The 16,639-nt window shown below is 49.6% G+C and overlaps 1 long non-coding RNA gene across 8 annotated transcripts in view; it reads right to left on the reverse strand.

The window, feature by feature from the left end:
- LOC103349171 (uncharacterized) overlaps positions 1-16,379 on the reverse strand; it is a 60,823-nt gene extending 44,444 nt beyond the window's left edge. For 6 of the 8 annotated variants that reach the window (XR_016215044.1, XR_007921680.3, XR_016215046.1 and 3 more), the window contains exons 1-2: positions 16,191-16,378; positions 3,680-3,770 (exon numbers count right to left, since the gene is read on the reverse strand). This is a non-coding gene — a long non-coding RNA (uncharacterized LOC103349171). Of the gene's footprint in view, positions 1-3,679; positions 3,771-16,190 lie in introns of all 8 variants that reach the window. The other 2 variants (XR_007921682.3, XR_011379638.2) reach the window with 2 other exon arrangements.
- Between the last annotated feature and the right edge of the window lie 260 nt (positions 16,380-16,639).

A 16,639-nucleotide genomic window follows, 5' to 3' on the forward strand; every position in this document is an offset into this window, starting at 1 on the left:
TCATCTAAACTCTTCCTCAGATTCCTTCTAATTCCTCTTCGCGTTAAGGCCACACTGCTTAAGCTGCTGTCACTTAACAGCACCCAGTTCTCAGAGGTGACCTTTGATGACAGTCTAGGGCTGTGCAGCAGGATGTGCCTCGTATCCCACCATGCATCTCGCAGCAAGAACGTGCCACGCGCCTCCCGCTTTGTACCACCATGCCGTGCGGGGTTACCAGTGTCAGATGGCAGCAGGGGAGCCCGCATGCATTTAGTACGAGTTCTTTTCCGTACTAACGCTTAGTCTCATCCTAACTGGCTCTAACTCTGTAAGCTTGTTTTGAGGCCCATGTCTGTGGGGGCATTTATGTTTGTTTTGTTTTTGTTTTGTTTTTGTTTACAGGCAGTGGACAGTGAGAGAGAGAGACAGAGAGAAAGGTCTTCCTTTACCATTGGTTCATCCCCCAATGGCCACTGCAGCCAGCGCACCGCGCTGATCTGAAGCCAGAAGCCAGGTGCTTCTCCTGGTCTCCCATGGGGTGCAGGGCCCAAGGACCTGGGCCATCCTCCACTGCACTTCCGGGCCACAGCAGAGAGCTGGACTGGAAGAGGGGCAACTGGGACAGAATCCGGCGCCAAGACCGGGACTAGAACCTGGGGTGCCGGTGCCGCAGGCGGAGGATTAGCCTAGTGAGCCGCGGCACTGGCCAGGGGGCATTTATGTTCACTCTGAGTCACTGATTCTGATCTAGACCCTGATGCTCTACCACACACACTCCAAGACCATGGCTTCACCCTGACTCTTACCTTAACATGAACCTGACCTTGATACTGAACCAGCTCTCCATCACAACTCTGGAAATCTTCATGGACATCACATTAACCTTGAAACTCCTTTTGGTCACCCTCCTGAACCTGTCCTTGTTTAATCCTGACTTGGAACTTCATACGGGGCAGGCATTTGGTACAGGGGTTAGAGCCACCACGTGGGATGCTCACACGCATTTCAGAGTATCCACTTCAAGTCCTGGCTCTTCTGCTTCCAATCCAGCTTTCTGTTAATGGACATCCTGGCAGGCAGCAAATGATGGATGGCTCCAGTACTCGGGTCCCTGCCATTCATGGGGAACACCTCGACTGAGTTCCAGGCTCCTGGCTTTGCACTGACCCAGCCCTGGCTGCTGGGGGCACTGGGCGAGTGAACCAGCAAATAGAAGATCTTTCTCTGTCTGCCTTTCAAATAAAATGGGAAAAAAAAAAAAAAAAAAAAAAAACACAAAACCTTTTGGAGGGTGGCGGTGTGTGTTGTCAATTTTTCTGGAGGGAGGGGTGTGCACTGTGGTACAGTGGGTTAAGTTGCTTGGGACACCTGCATCCCATACTGGTCCCAGCAACTCTGCCCCCCAGTGCAGCTTCCTGCTAATGCCTCCTAGGAGGCAGCGATGACTCAAGTGCTTAGGTCCTTGCCGCCCACATGAAACCCAGATGGGGTGTGCCTTCTGCCTTCAGCCTGACCCAGCCCTGGTAACTGCAGGTGTCGTTCTCTTCCCTACCCCCCACTCTCTCTATGTCTCCATTGCTCTTCATTTCAAGCAGATGAAAATAAACATTAAGCATGTTTAAAAAAAAAAAAAAAAAAACTTCATCTACACCATGATCTTCCACCTCATCTAACAACTTTGACCCTGAAATTAAATCTCAGCCGGCGCCGCGGCTCACTAGGCTAATCCTCTGCCTAGCGGCGCCAGCACACCAGGTTCTAGTCCTGGTCGGGGCACCAGATTCTGTCCCAGTTGCCCCTCTTCCAGGCCAGCTCTCTGCTGTGGCCCGGGAGTGCAGTGGAGGATGGCCCAAGTGCTTGGGCCCTGCACCCCATGGGAGACCAGGAGAAGTACCTGGCTCCTGGCTTCGGATCAGCGCGGTGGCCATTGGAGGGTGAACTAATGGCAAAGGAAGACCTTTCTCTGTCTCTCTCTCTCACTGTCCACTCTGCCTGTCAAGAAAAAAAAAAATTGAATTTCAGCATGACTCTGACCATGTCTCCTAAATTTTAAGTTAACTTACACTTTTTTAAAAAAGATTTATTTTATTTTTAAGGCAGAGTTACAGAAAGGCAGAGACAGAGAGAGAGAGGTCTTCCATCTGCTGGTTCACTCCCTAGATGACTGCAACGGCCAGAGCTGAACAATTGGAAGCCAAGAGGCAGGAGCTTCTTCCAGGTCTCCCATGCAGGTACAGGGGCCCAAGGACTTGGGCCATCTTCCATCTGGCACCGGTTCAAGTCTAGGCTGCTCCACATCCTATCCAGCTCTCTGCAGAGGACAGCCCAAGTGCTTGGGCCCTGCCACCCACATGGGAGACACAGAAGAATCTCCTGGGTCCTGGCCATTTGGGGTGTGACACAGATGACAGAAGATCTCTGTCTCTCCCTCTAACTCTGCCTTTTAAATAAATAATTTAAGGAAAAAATTTTTTAACAAAATTGACTTTAATTCTAAATGATTCGGGGCCAGTGCTGTGGTGCAGTGGGTTAACACCCTGGCCTGAAGCGCCAGCATCCTATATGGGTGCCAATTCTAATACCAGTTGCTCCTCTTCTGATCCAGCTCTCTGCTATGGCCTGGGAAAGCAGCAGAAGATGGCCCAAGTCCTTGGGCCCCTGCACCCACGGGGGAGACCCAGAAGAAGCTCCGGGCTCCTGGCTTCGGAGCCGCGCAGCTATGGCTGTTGCAGCCAACTGAGGAGTGAACCAGCTGATGGAAGACTTCTCTCTCTCTCTCTCTCTCTCTGCCTCTGTAACTCTTTCAAATAAATAAATATTTTTTTTTAAATTCTAAATGATTCAAGTTCTAACCCTGTGATTGTCTTTCTAATCATGAATTTCTCCAATTTTGACTTTGACATGAATTTGAAACTAAGCATCACAGGTCAGCATTGTGTGTACCCAATAAAGCTGCCACCTAGGATGCTGCCACTTCATATGGGTGCCAATTCATATCCCAGCTGCTCCACTTCTGATCCAGCTCCCCACTAATGGCCTGGGAAAGCAGTAGAAGATGACCCAAGTGCTTGGGCCCCTCCCATATGGGAGACCTGGAAGAAGCTCCTGATTCTGGCTTTGGCCTGGCCAGCCTTGGCCATTGTAGTCATTTGGGGAATGAACCAATGGATGGAAGATCTATCTCCATCTCTCGTTACTGTTCACACTTTAAAACTAAATGCCAACTAACGATCTTTACCTTGAGACTGACCTGAGGCCGGCATGCTGACTACAGCCAGTGCTTAGTTTCACCTTGAACTTGATCATCTTGAAGTTGACCCTTATCCTAACTCTGAACATCTTGGCAACCTCTCACACTGACTGACTCTCTCTCACTCCTTGGCCCTCACCTGAGACATCCACACATGTCCTGACGTGGACCTGAGTCATGAGCATCTGACCTCCGTGTCTTGAACAAGAGTTAACCATGATCCTGGACCTTAATCCTGACATCCTGAAACAGACATTATTCTGCCTTGGAAATTGATCCTGGCCCTAATGAGGACACCCCTGTCCTCACCCTCAGCATTCCCCTGACCATGTTTTGCCCTCATTTTCTAACTTGCCATACAAAGTGTATTAGTCCATTTTTCATTACTAAAACCAGACACCTGAAAACTGGGTGACTTTCTCAAGAACAGAGCTTCACTCTGCTTACCGTTTTGGAGGTTCAAGAGCACGGTGTCAGCACTGGTTTGGCTCTGGTGAGGACATCCCGGCAGATGGCATCACATTGGCAGGTACACATGCTAGAGGGAGAGAACAGGACCAGGTAAGAAGCCAGGGCAAGGAGAGGCCAGGCCAGGCTTACTCTCTTCCTAACCCTCCTGCAAGAACGAACCCGAGGCCCACGAGAACCTCAGTGACCTGCGAGGCTACAGCTACTCCAGGTCCACCTCTTCCTCCCAACGTCACCACATTAAGGACCGAGTCTGCAACACAGGAGCCCTTGGAGGCCAAACTGCATCCAAACGACAGGACTAACCTGAACTGCCGTACTGAACCCAACACCCTGATGTTTTTCGTGGCCTCGAATTTGAAACAGCCTGAGCATTATCCTGGCTGTGTCAGACCCTAAGTTTATTCTTGATCTTTTTTTTTTTTTTAACTTTTATTTAATGAATATAAATTTCCAAAGTACGACTTATGGATTACAATGGTATTCTTGATCTTGAACCTGACCTTGTTAGTCATCCTGTCATAAGATGACAGTCCTATTTTTGAGCTGCTTTGTTATTTTGTTTTTCAAAGATATATTTTATTTGAGAGTTACAGAAAGAGGTAGAGCCAGAGAGACAGAGAGAGGTTGTCCATCCGCTGGTTCACTCCCCAATTGGCCACAACAGCTGGAGCTGAGCTGATCCGAAGCCAGGAGTCAGGAGCTTCTTCCTGGTCTCCCACATGGGTGCAGAGGCCCAAGCACTTGAGCCATCTTCTACTGCTTTCCCAGGCCATAGAAAAGAGCCAAATAGGAAGTAGAGCAGTCAGGACTCAAACCGATGCCCATATGGGATGCTAGCACTGCAGGCCAGGGCTTTAACCCACTGTGCCACAATGCCAGCCCCTTGAGCTGCTTCGGCCTTAAAATAACCTTCACCCTGACCCCAGCCTTGTCCTTGTGACTTTGGACTTAGTCTTCTCTGTGGTGCTGACCAGCATTCTGCCACGTTGCACATTAAGATTCAAGCTTGACCTTGAGCCACCCTTACCTTTAAAGGCCCAAGAGTGAAGTGACACTGAACTTCGGATTTTCCTTGCCACTGACTCTGAACGGACCCGGACCCTAACCTTACTCATTCTGATTACGGTTGGTTTCATTCTGAACTTGACTTTAAATCTGACCTCTACCCTGCAATACATTTTTGCCTTGACTATGTCAGTTTCCCTGACCTTGAAATAGCTGCTGTAGTCCTGATGCTGCTATCTGACCTTGACCTGTACCTCAACCCTGCTGGTAATCATCCTTTGGACACAAGCTGCCATCCACACTTCAACCCATCTAACACTTAAATGATCTTGTCACCATCTTGACCCTGGCTCTTACCTTCCCCGTAACTCTGATGGTCATTAACCTGAACCTAACACTGACCATGACCAAGTCCCAAACCACGTCCAGATCCCACTTTTTCATTGACTCATCCTGTGATTGGATCCTGTGCCAGGACTACTGTAAAAAACACTAGACCGCATGGTGCTTCAACAGCAGAAATTTGTTTTCTCACAATTTGGGAGCCAGGGTGGGTATCAACAGAGCTGTTTCGTAGGCCTCTCCTCATGTCTTCCCCTTGTGTCTGTCCCAAGCTCCCATCGGGACACTGGTCACTTTAGGGGACACCCACAGACCTCACTTCACCTTTATCACAAACTCAGTGGCCCTATCTCCAACGACAGTTCTGTGCTGGGGTATAGAGGCTGGGCCTTCAACACTGAACTTCAGGGGGTTCACAAGGCAGCTTGTAGCCTGTCTACCTGTTCGCTCCCTGTCATTCTCACTCTAACTTTTCTTTCCTGTGCCCTGGGTTCCCCTCTCATGACTCATTTTAATTCTTATCAGCCTGCTGAGGTACAGCCTCTATAGAGAAGAAAACTGATCGAGAGTTCATCAGCTGCCTGCAACTGGCCAGGAGACGTCTTGTCTACCAAGCCAGGCTGGGTGTCAGTCACCTGGGAGCCTCTGCTGCTTTACTGGACTTTAGAGACCTGTGGTGGGGCCTAGATAGCCTTTTGAAACCCGTCCAGGGGGCCAGTGCAGTGGCATAGTGGGTAAAGCCACCACCTGCAGTGCCAGCATCCCATATGGGCCCTGATTCGAATCCTAGCTGCTCCACTTCCAATCCAGCTCTCTGATATGGCCTGGGAAAGCAGCAAAAGATGGCCTAAGTCCTTCGGCCCCTGCAACCACGTGGGAGACCTGGAAGAAGCTCCTGGCTCCTGGCTTTGGATCAGCGCAGCGCCAGCTGTAGCGGCCATCTGGGGAGTGAACCAGCAGATGGAAGACCTCTCTATCTTTCTCTCTGCCTCTCTGTAACTCTACCTTTCAAATAAATAAATAAATCTTAAAAAATAACCCTCCAGTTGATTCTGATGGCAGCCAGAGTTTAGCTGATAAAAACTATTTTAGGGACTGGACTTTTGAATATGGAAAGCCCATTGCTGCTTCCTAAGACACTGGAGGTTTGGCCTTTAAAATGATGAACACACATCACCAGTGGTTACTCTGAGCGTCCTACCACTGCCACCAAGCTGCAGCCCTGCACACACACTGCTGAACCCACTTTGCCTACATGCAACCACTGTTTTTTTTGTTGTTGTTGTTGTTTGTTTTTATTTTTTTAAGATTTATTATTTATTTGAAAGGCAGAGTTACAGAGAGGCAGAGGCAGAAGCAGAGAGAGAGGTCTTCCACCCCCTGGCTCACTCCCCTGTTGGCTGCAACAGCCGGAGTTGCACTGCCCTTCCTGGACCAATCCAAAGCCATGAGTCAGGAGCTTCTTCAGGGTCTCCCACACGGGTGCAGGGGCACAAGCTGTTGGGCCATCTTCTACTGCTTTCCCAGGCCATCATAAGCAGAGAGCTGGATCAGAAGTAGACCAACTGGGACTTGAACTGGTGCCCATATAAGACACTGGGATTGCAGATGGCGACTTTACCCGGTACGCCACAGCACTGGCCCCTCAACCACTGTTTTTTACACGGGAAACTATCACACAAAAACCAGCTTTCTAGATTTCCTTTTAAAAACTGGAAAAAGAGGGTCTGGCATTGTGGTATGTGGCAATTTAGGGAGTGAACACCTGTCTCTCTCTCAAAAAAAAAAAAAAAAAAAAAAAAAAAAAAAAAAAACATAAAAATTGGAAAGGGGCCAGTGTCCCGGCACAGGAGTTTAAGCTACCACTTCTGATGCTAGCATCCCATGTCAGAGCACCCAATGGAATCCAAGCTGCTCTACTTCCAATTTTGCATCCTGCTCATGTACCTGGTAAGGCAGCAAAAAGATGCCCAAGTGTTCGGGCTGCTGCCACCCATTTGGGAGACCAAGACAAGAGTTCCTGGCTTCAGCCTGGCCCAGATCTCCCCGTCGTGGCTACTTCAAGAGTCAACGAAGGCCGGCGCTGTGGCATAACAGGTAAAGCCGCCGCCTACAGTGCCCAGAGGAAACTCCTGGCTCCTGGCTTCGGACTGGCGCAGTTTTGGCTGTTGCAGCCATCTGGGGAGTGAACCAGCGAATTGAAGACCCCTCTCTCTCTGCTTCTGCCTCTCTGTTACCTGACTTTCAAATAAAAAATAAATCTTTAAAAAAAAAAAAAAAAGAGTTACCTAAGGCCGGCACTGTGGCATATTGGGTAAAGCTACCGCCTATGGTGCTGGCATCCCATATGGGCACCGGTTAGAGTCCTGGCTGCTCTGCTTACCACCTAGCTCTCTGCTATGGCCTGGGGAAGCAGCACAATATGGCCCAAGAATTTGGTCCCCTGTATCCCCATGGGAACCCAGAAGAAGCTCCTGGCATCGAATGGGCCCAGTTCCACCCATTGTAGCCATTTGGGGAGTGAACCATTGGATAGAAGATCTCTCACTCTATGCCTCTGACTCTATAACTCTGCCTTTCAAATAAATAAATATTAAAAAAGAAAAAAAAGAGTTGTGGAGGCCAGGGAAGCTTGTCACCTGTCATTCCTTGCTGCAGCATAGGTACTCCAACTCTGACAGTAATTCACAGTGTCTTGGAGAGCACCAAAATTCTACTGAGTCACCAATTCTGTGGCTGGGCTTTCTGGAATGCAAGGATGGCTCAACACAAACCAATCCAGGGAATGGGCTATGAGAATCAAAGTGGGGTCACATGGTAGCCTCACGGCAGAAAACGCATTTAACAAAATTCAACACCCTTTCACAGCAAAAAACCAACAACAACAACAATACAACAAAACACCACTCAGTATGCCAGTCACAGAAGGGGACTTCCTCAGCTTGATACAGGCCATACATAAAAACTCCAAATGATGAAAGTAAAAGGCTGTGCATCCAAGATCAGGAACAAGACAAAGAGGCCTGCTTTCCATACAGTCCTGCAAGTTCTTGAAAGTACAGGTAGGTGGGGCCGGCGCTGTGGCTCATTTGGTTAATCCTCCACCTGCGGCACCTGCATCCCATATGGGTGCCGGGTTCTAGTCCCAATTGCTCCTCCTCCAGTCCAGCTCTCTGTGGCCCAGGAAGGCAGTGGAGGATGGCCAAGTGCTTGGGCCTTGCACCCGCACGGGAGACCAGGAGGAAGCACCCAGCTCCTGGCTTCAGATCGGCACAGCGCCAGCCGTACTGGCCATTTCGGGGGTGAACCAACAGAACAAAGACCTTTCTCTCCGTCTGTCTCTCTCACTGTCTAACTCTATCTGTAAAAGAAAAAAGAAAAAAGTACAGGCAGGCAAGAAAAAGATAAAAATATCTTTATAGATGACACGTTAACATATAGGACACCGTGAAGAACCAACCAAACAGCAAACTGCTGAAAATAATCAACTATTCAGCAAAGTTGAAAGAAGCAAAATACATATACAGAAACATGAGTGGCATTTCTATACACAAACAATGAGCAATCCAAAACTGAATTATGAAAAATTCCATTGGCAACAGCATCATCAAAAAATACTCAAGGATACATATAACTAAGGGGCCCAAACACTTGTACAGTGGAAGCTAACAAGAGTATGGTTCAAAGAAATTAAAGACAACCTAAACAAATGCAAAGACAGTCTTATATTTACATATTGGAAGGCTTAGCATTTTTAAAATGTCTGTTCCACCCAAAACAACTTTCAGATTCTAGGCAATCCCTATGAAAATCCCAGCAGCATTTCTTGCAGAAATAGGAAAACTCATCCTAAAAGTCATATGGAAAATCAGGGGACCCTGAGTAGCAGCCAATACGATCTTGATGACAGGACCAGCGCTGTGGACAGAGGGTTAAGTCACTGCCTGTGATACTGGCATCCCATATGGATTCTGGTTTGAGTCCCAGGTGCTCCACTCAGGACCAGGCCCCTGCTAAAGCACCTGGGAAAGCAGCAGAAAATGACCCAAGTGCCTGGGCCCCTGTCACCCACATGGGAGACCCTGGTGGAATTCCTGGCTCTTGGCTTCAGCCTGTGCCAGCTATGGCCATTGCAGCCATCTGGGGAGTGAACCAGAGAATAGAAGATCTGTTTCCCTCCCTCTCTCTGTAACTCTGCCTCTCAAATACATCTTTAAAAAGTTTTAAAAATAAACAAATAACATTGGAGGACTTGCACTTCCTAATTCTAGACTTACTGCAAAGCGATAGTAATCAAAGGGCTGTGTCACTGTTTCTAAAGACAAACCAATCAAACTGAATGGGGAGCACAAAACAAACCCTCACATCTCTGGTCAACTGATTTTTAACAAGAACACCAAGACCATTCAATGGGAAAAGCACAGTGTTTTTTTTTCCAAGATTTATTTATATACTTTGAAAGAGTAACACAGAGAGGGGCCAGCGCTGTGGCACAGCGGGTTAACACCCTGGTCTGAAGCGCCAGCATCCCATATGGGTGCTGGTTTGAGACCCAGCTGCTCCACTTCCAATCCAGCTCTCTGCTATAACCTGGGAAAGCAGAAGATTACCTGCTTCTGGCTTTGGATCAGCACAGCTCTAGCCATTGAGGCCAATTAGAGAGTGAACCATAGGATCGAAGACCTCTCTGTGCCTCTCCTCTCTCTGTGTAACTCTGACTTTCAAATAAATAAATCTTTAAAAAATAAATTAAAAAAATAAAAAGAACTAAGGTCAATTCTTAAAAAAAAAAAAAAAAAAAAAAGAGTAACAGATAACAGAGAGGGGGAGACAGAGATCCTCCATCTTCTGGTTCACTCTCCAGATGGCCACAACAGCCAGCACTGGGCCCAGCCAAAGACAAGAGCCAGGGGCTTCATTTGGGTCTCCCACGTGGGTGGAGGGGGCCCAAACACTTGGTCCATCCTCCATTGCTTTGCCAGGCACATTGGCAGGTAGCATGACTGGAAGCAGAGCAGCCAGGACTCAAACCAGCGCCCATATGGGATGCCAGCATCGCAGGTGTCAGCTTTATCTGCTGTGCCCCAGCACTGGCCCAGGAAGAACAGTGTTTCCATCAGCTCATGCTGGGAAAACTGCATGTTCATATGCAGGAGAAGGAAGCTGGACCCCTACCTCACAGCATATCCAGAAACTGACTTGAGGGGCACGTACCGCCTGGGATGCCCACCTCAGACTGTCAGATCTCCTGAAACAAACAGCAGTGGGGGCTGCACAACCCTGCATGCACTCGGTGCTATGGAACTGGACACAGTTCCAATGGTCAACTTCATGATTTTCTGAAATGAAAAAGTCTACTGACTCAAAGACACATCAGTGCCTGAAGGAAAGGAACCTGAAAATGCGGCTTCTTCACACAAAACCTCAGCGCCTCCCCCGGCAGTCCTGGTGGCCCACGATGGCACCGCTCCCAGCCAGAGATCCAAGGCAGAGGAAGAGAACCCCGGCTCACGAGCCAGGCTGCAAGTGGTAGCTTTGGGATCCGCAAGGAGGGAAGGCCTACACTTCCGGGAACGCAGAGTTCCTACCCGCACTTCCGGGGAAGAAAAGTCCTTGTCAAGGTCCCCGCGGGTGCCTAAAGGTCAACCAATGAGGAACAGACCCGCCCCAAACTTTAACCCCCATGCCCTGAATCTATAAAAGGAGCCCTCCCAATCTCTGACGCGTGACTTCCCTGGCCCCCGCTCTGTTGCTCTGTTGGGACGGGGAACCTCGCCCGGGAGCGGAATCCCAATAAAAGCCTGTGAATTAATTGATTCGTCTGCCTGGGAAGATTTGTTACGTGCCGGACACCTTGCAGATGGTACCGAAACCCGGGATCTGAGGGTTCATGCCTCCCCTTTCTGGGTTCGAGGCCCCCTCGCTCCTTGAACCTGTCTGGTGCCCCAGGCTGACTACGGACGGAGCACGCTCAACCAACTGTTAGTAACTCCTCCCTTGCTCTCCCTCCCTCCTTTGGGTTGGCCCAGTCTCTGCGATCTCTGGCTAGCTCTCCATCTGGACAGAGACCTCCAAATAGTGCACACATGGGCTCTGTTCTCCGCTGTTTAGCCTCCCAGTGGCTGTGGAGATGTCCCACCACTGGCTTGGCCCCGTAGAGGACTGACTCTAATCTGTCTGCTGAAGTCCAGGACAGGGGACGCCTTGACCAAATTTCAGTAGATCCGGGCTACCAGGGAGACCATGGGATCTGGCTAATTCCGAAGGTGGGATTCAAAATGCCCCCCGGCCTGCCTCCTAAAGAACTTGAAGAAACTGGGACTAGCCCAGGACCTACGGCGTAAACGCCTAATCTTCTACTCCACCCAGGCATGGCCTAATGACCTTGAGATTTTCTGTCGCAGGGAGAGAAAATGGTCAGAGGTCCCTTATGTCCAGGCTGTTGACCTCTGCTCCCGTCCTACCCTCTTCTCCTCTACTTTCCTCTGTCTGCTCCACAGCCCAGGTCTTGCTGGCCAAGATCGGGCCCCCACCTCTTAAGGACGCCTCTTCTGTGTTACTGCCAAACTCTCCACCCTCCACCTTTTTGGACCCTCCTGAGTTCCTGGGGATCCCACAGCTAGCCAGGATCCTCCCGCCCCCATATGTGCATTCTTCCGCCCCACGCCATGTCCTGCCATGTCCTGCCTCTCCCCGCCACCATTGCAGGAAGCCAGGTAGCCACATGGCCCAACCACCGGTCTCAAGCTCCTCCCCACCCCCATCCTAATGGGATTCACTGCTCCTGCTTCCCTGACTGCCCTCCGACAAAGTTTTAAAAGGACCTGTTCCTAAACACATGGCTCTCTAGCCTCCTCCTCTGGTCTCCTTTCTCTTCTCTCCTGCTGGCTCTCTCCTCTCATCTCTCTTCTCTCCTCACTAGCTCCTCTCCTCTCTTATCTTTTACACTCTCCTCCTCCCTTTTTTTCCCTTCTTCATTCCACCCCTCTGGTCTGCTGGGTTTTAGGTCAAGTGCCTAAGCCCCACGTGGCCAACTGAAAATGACATCATGGGCCTAAGGTGTTCTTAGGATAAAGGCAACTGTAACTGTAAAAAGACACTGAGTTTGAAGGAATTTCTTTGAATCTAGGAAGATCACTACCTTTGAAAATATCGCTTTGTAACTTGCTGAACTTATTTTGCAATTTATTTTAACAGGTTTCCTGGTAATCAGTACTCAATGAAACAACAATGGGTAATTAGTATTTGTTTTAAATGAATGCAATTTTAATTTTAATTGAATTCAGAGAGCGATATTTAATATCAGCATCTTAAGTCATTTAGGTGTAACTGCTAATTTATTGTAAACTTTGTATACTCAGCATGTTAAATTTGTGTTAAAAATGTTATAGAAATGTGCATTTGGTAAGGAAGGTTAAAAGGAAAGAGTTATTTTGAATTAAGGAAGGACAAAGTTTGTAAGATTGACTTCATCCTGATGGCTAGTTTACTCTAGACTGGAATGGAAATGATGGAATGTTTCAAGTAAGTTGAAGAAGGTGTGTGGAAATCACAACAGGCTACAAAAGAAATCTTGGATATTAATGAGAAAGCCACAGAGGCCTAAAGAGTTAAATGGTCTGTAAAATCTTACAGGTGCTTTCAAAAATGCTATGTGAAGTAAGCAAATGCCACTTGCTGAGTTTATAATGAGTTCGTAATTTTAAACGTGGCAACTGAAAGTCTTTTGTCGTCACAGTTTTATATATCAGATTTGCTGCTCATAAAACTAAAGCGTTGTTGGTTCTGTGCTTAGCTGTCCTCTTACAGGTTCCGATGGACTTTTTCCAGCCACATCTATTGTATTCAGTATTTTGGGATGGCACTGTAAACAGATGAAGCCAATAATGTATTACAGGTACCAACTGAGAGAAAGTATGGTTAGCTGAGGTTACTAAGAGCAGAAAGTAATTTGAATCAATTGGTAAATTAAAAAACAGTTAAAGTTTAATTGAAACTGCTATATTATCTAATGATTGAAACTGCTTTCTAAGTTTTCATTTGATATCACTATTGTCAGTAAGTGATATGGGACTGGCACCCCCATTTCTGTATTCTAAGTCCAAAGTGTTCTCTCTTGTCTCTATTCTCTTCTAGGTAGAAAACTAATTCTATTCTGAAGGACTCTCCAAGGTGCACAATTTGATTTTTAGATTAGAGATGGGACTTGAGCACCCCCTTGACTTGCATCCTCTGGTCTGCTTTAACAAAAATCAGGAGAAAGAGAAAGCTGGGCATCAGAAATGGAAAGATAGGTGGCAGCCTATTAATGGCTGTTCTGCACAGTGATCTGCCCTCAAGGAGACCCAACAGGCCAGTCTACTGCAGTGGCTTTCAGTGTGGTAAGCCTGGGCTTCAGAAGTAGTCAGCTTGTGAAGAGCCCTGGCAGCTCGGCCAGCCAAGAGTTGGATCACTGGAAATGGAACTGCCCTGGAGTCAAAAGACTTCAGGTCAGAGCCACAGACCTTGCTGGCTCCAAGCTGAAAAGCCCTTCACTCAGCCCAGCTTCCGAGGTGACCACCGCTGCTGAGAGAAGAAGGCCAAGTAGGGTCAGCAACACTGCAAGCAGAGCTGTAAATTTCCTGCTGGAGTTGCCACCTGCCTTCACCTGGCCAGCTCTCCTCCCAGGCCAGCCAGGTAATGGAAGTCAACAGGGTGCCTTCCCCAAGGAGGTTCACACCTCCCTTAGGATGTACCCTATCAAGAGACAGGTCTGGACCTCTTAACTTACAAGGCCTAAAGCCCACCAGATTATTATCAAGCCCCTTCTGTCAGGTTCTATTTGCCTCTCAATCAGCAAACTTAGTGGTGGCTTAGACAGCACCTTGCTTGGGTCCTCTAATAATGACTCTGTCCTTTGTTCTAGACCCTGTCTAGCCCGCTTGGGTCTCGTTCCTTTATAATCATAACCTCTACTCTAACATCAAGGCTCTGCTCCCAACCTGTGTGTACTGGCGGTCCTCTCCTCCATTTAATTTGTATGATTATTCAGAATTTCTCTACAGACAAACCCCACTACCTGCACAAGTTGAGTGGCCTTTCTCCCAGTCTTGGCTGGGATCAGATTTAAACCACGTCAATCAAACAATCCTCACAAGGGTCCAGAGACCCCCTCATTTCCTCTCTATGAAATCCTTTCATTACCTGGTTAATGCCACTCTTAGGATCATTGGTTGCTATTCTCACCCTGACTTGTATACTACAGTGTCTGTTTAAGTGTTTACAGCAGGTGATAATGGAATGAACCAAGGCCTTCAGAAACCAGGCAGTCAACCAGGTGCTTCTCCATCCATACATGCCTGTCCCTGCGGAGCCCCAAGATACCCACAGCGGGCCCCTGTAGACGATGTCCCCAGTCAGCAGGAAGCAGCCAGAGAGACTCATCGTCGCCCCCTTTCCTATCATCAAAATGTCAGGATGGTAGCTTTGGGATCCGCATGGAGGGAAGGCCTACACTTCCCAGAATGGAGAGTCCCTACCTGTATTTCTGGGGAAGAAAAGTCCTTGTCAGGGTCCCTGCAGGTGCCTAAAGGTCAACCAGTGAGGATCAGACCCGCCTTAACCTTTAACCCCCATGCCCTGAATCTATAAAAGGAGCCCTCCCAGCCTCTGACACGCGACTTCCCCGGCCCCTGCTCTGTTGCTCTGTTGGGGCCGTGGAACCTCGCCCGGGAGCGGAACCCCAATAAAAGCCTGTGAATTAATTGATTCGTCTGCCTGGGAAGATCTGTTATGCGCCGGACACCTTGCAGCAGCTGCCGAGTCCCGAGCACTCAGCCTTGTGCTTCGGACGTCTGAGACGGCTGAGTTAGGAGGGCGCCTGGGGATTTCACCGGGTGCGGGAAGCAGCAGCAGGCTGAACCAATTTCCTCGATCCTGTGGCTTTCAGAACACCTGTCAGCAGCTCCGCCCAGCCCTGCTGCCTGACGCAGACTCAGAAACCGGGTAGACACACCGACCCCTAGGGCCCAGGGAATTCCGTGGCTCCCCGGCCAGGCCAGACACTAGGGTGCTGGGGTCCCCGCCAGCATCCCAGCTTCCCTCTCTGGCTGGCTGCAGGGAACTGAGCTGCCAAGGCACTGTCCCTGTGTGCCCCAAGGCTGTAGTGCCGCCTCCACTCACCAGCAGAGTAAGAATTAAAAAACAAAATCTGGGTTGGACGCTGTGACAAAGTGGGGTGAGCTGCTGCTTGGGCCATCCACACCCCACATCAGAGTGCCAGCGACAAGCGTGCCCGGCCTACCTCCGATACACACTCCTGCTGGTGGGCACCCCGCAAGCACATGGAGATGTGCCGCCCCCACAGGAGGCCTGGGCTGTGTTCCTGGCTCTTGGCTTTGGCCCGGCCCAACCCTGGCTGTCATGCACATTGGGAAGTAAAACAGGAGATGGCAGATGCTTCTCTCTCTGCCTTTCAAACAGGTAAAAATAAACAAAAAACACTCACACCTTGGTGCTTATGTTGTGCCCTGCAGGGAAGACACCCACGTTCCACGCCGGAGTAGGTGGGCTCAGCACCACTTCCTGCTCCCGACTGCTCCGTCCCACCCATGTGCACCCTGCGAGGCCCCGGGGACGGCTCCAGTCGCTGGGTCCCTGTCACCCACACAGGAGACCTGGATATGACGTGGGCAATTCCCAAGCCAGGTTCTGGTCTCCGCAGAACACCAAGCAGAGGCGAGTCTTGAATGCCAACAGGAACGGAATTAGCTGACAGTGAGGGAATAAAACACAACCACAGGTGCTGGTGGGGGCTGCCCCACCAACTTGAGCGGGCCCAAGGGTGGTCGTCAACACCAGGAAGAAAAACCTGCCAACAGGGCGGCCGGCGCAGGTGAAGCTGTCGCTGCCTGCGACGCCGCCATTTCGCGCGGGCATGGATTGCAGTCCCAGCTGCTCCGCTTCCGACCCGGCTCCCTGCTAACGGCCCGGGCAGAGCAGAGTAGGACGGCCTACGGGGAAGCTCCTGGCTCTGGTTCTGGCTCCGGCCTGGCCCAGCCCCAGTGGCCATGTGGGGAGTGAACCAACGGATAGAAGACCTCGCTCTAACTATGCTTTTAAATAAATACATAAATCTTAGCGAAAAACCTGAAAATAGTACCTCTGAGCGAGAATGCAAGAGGTCCGTCCGAGCCGGGTCGGTGGTGAGCAAACGAGAGCCTCACCCCAGTTCGTGTCCCACAGCGGAAAGACCAAAGCGAGCAGCGTCGGCCCACTGCGCGTAGAGAGCGCGTCTCTCCGACTTCCGCCTCTATTTATAAGGGAGGGGGTGGTACCTCAATGTGATAGGCAGCTGGGCTTGGGGGTCCCGGATGGGACAGGTCGCTCTGGGAAGGTGGGCGTATCTCCCGACAGTTAAAGAAACAGCACCACTTTGTGGGTAAACGAGAGTTTTAACTCAGCTAAACTTTTTAAAAAATTTATTCATTTGAAAAATCAGAGAGAGAGAGAGAGAGAGAGAGGGGCGGGGGAGAGATACTTGTCTGCCTCTCAGATAAGTAGAGATTTAGGGGTCGGTGCTGTGGCACAGTGGGTTAAGTCGCCATTTGC

Source organism: Oryctolagus cuniculus, chromosome 10, assembly GCF_051225735.1.
Source record: "Oryctolagus cuniculus isolate XC-2025 breed Fujian yellow rabbit chromosome 10, ASM5122573v1, whole genome shotgun sequence".
Classification (NCBI taxonomy): domain Eukaryota; kingdom Metazoa; phylum Chordata; class Mammalia; order Lagomorpha; family Leporidae; genus Oryctolagus; species Oryctolagus cuniculus.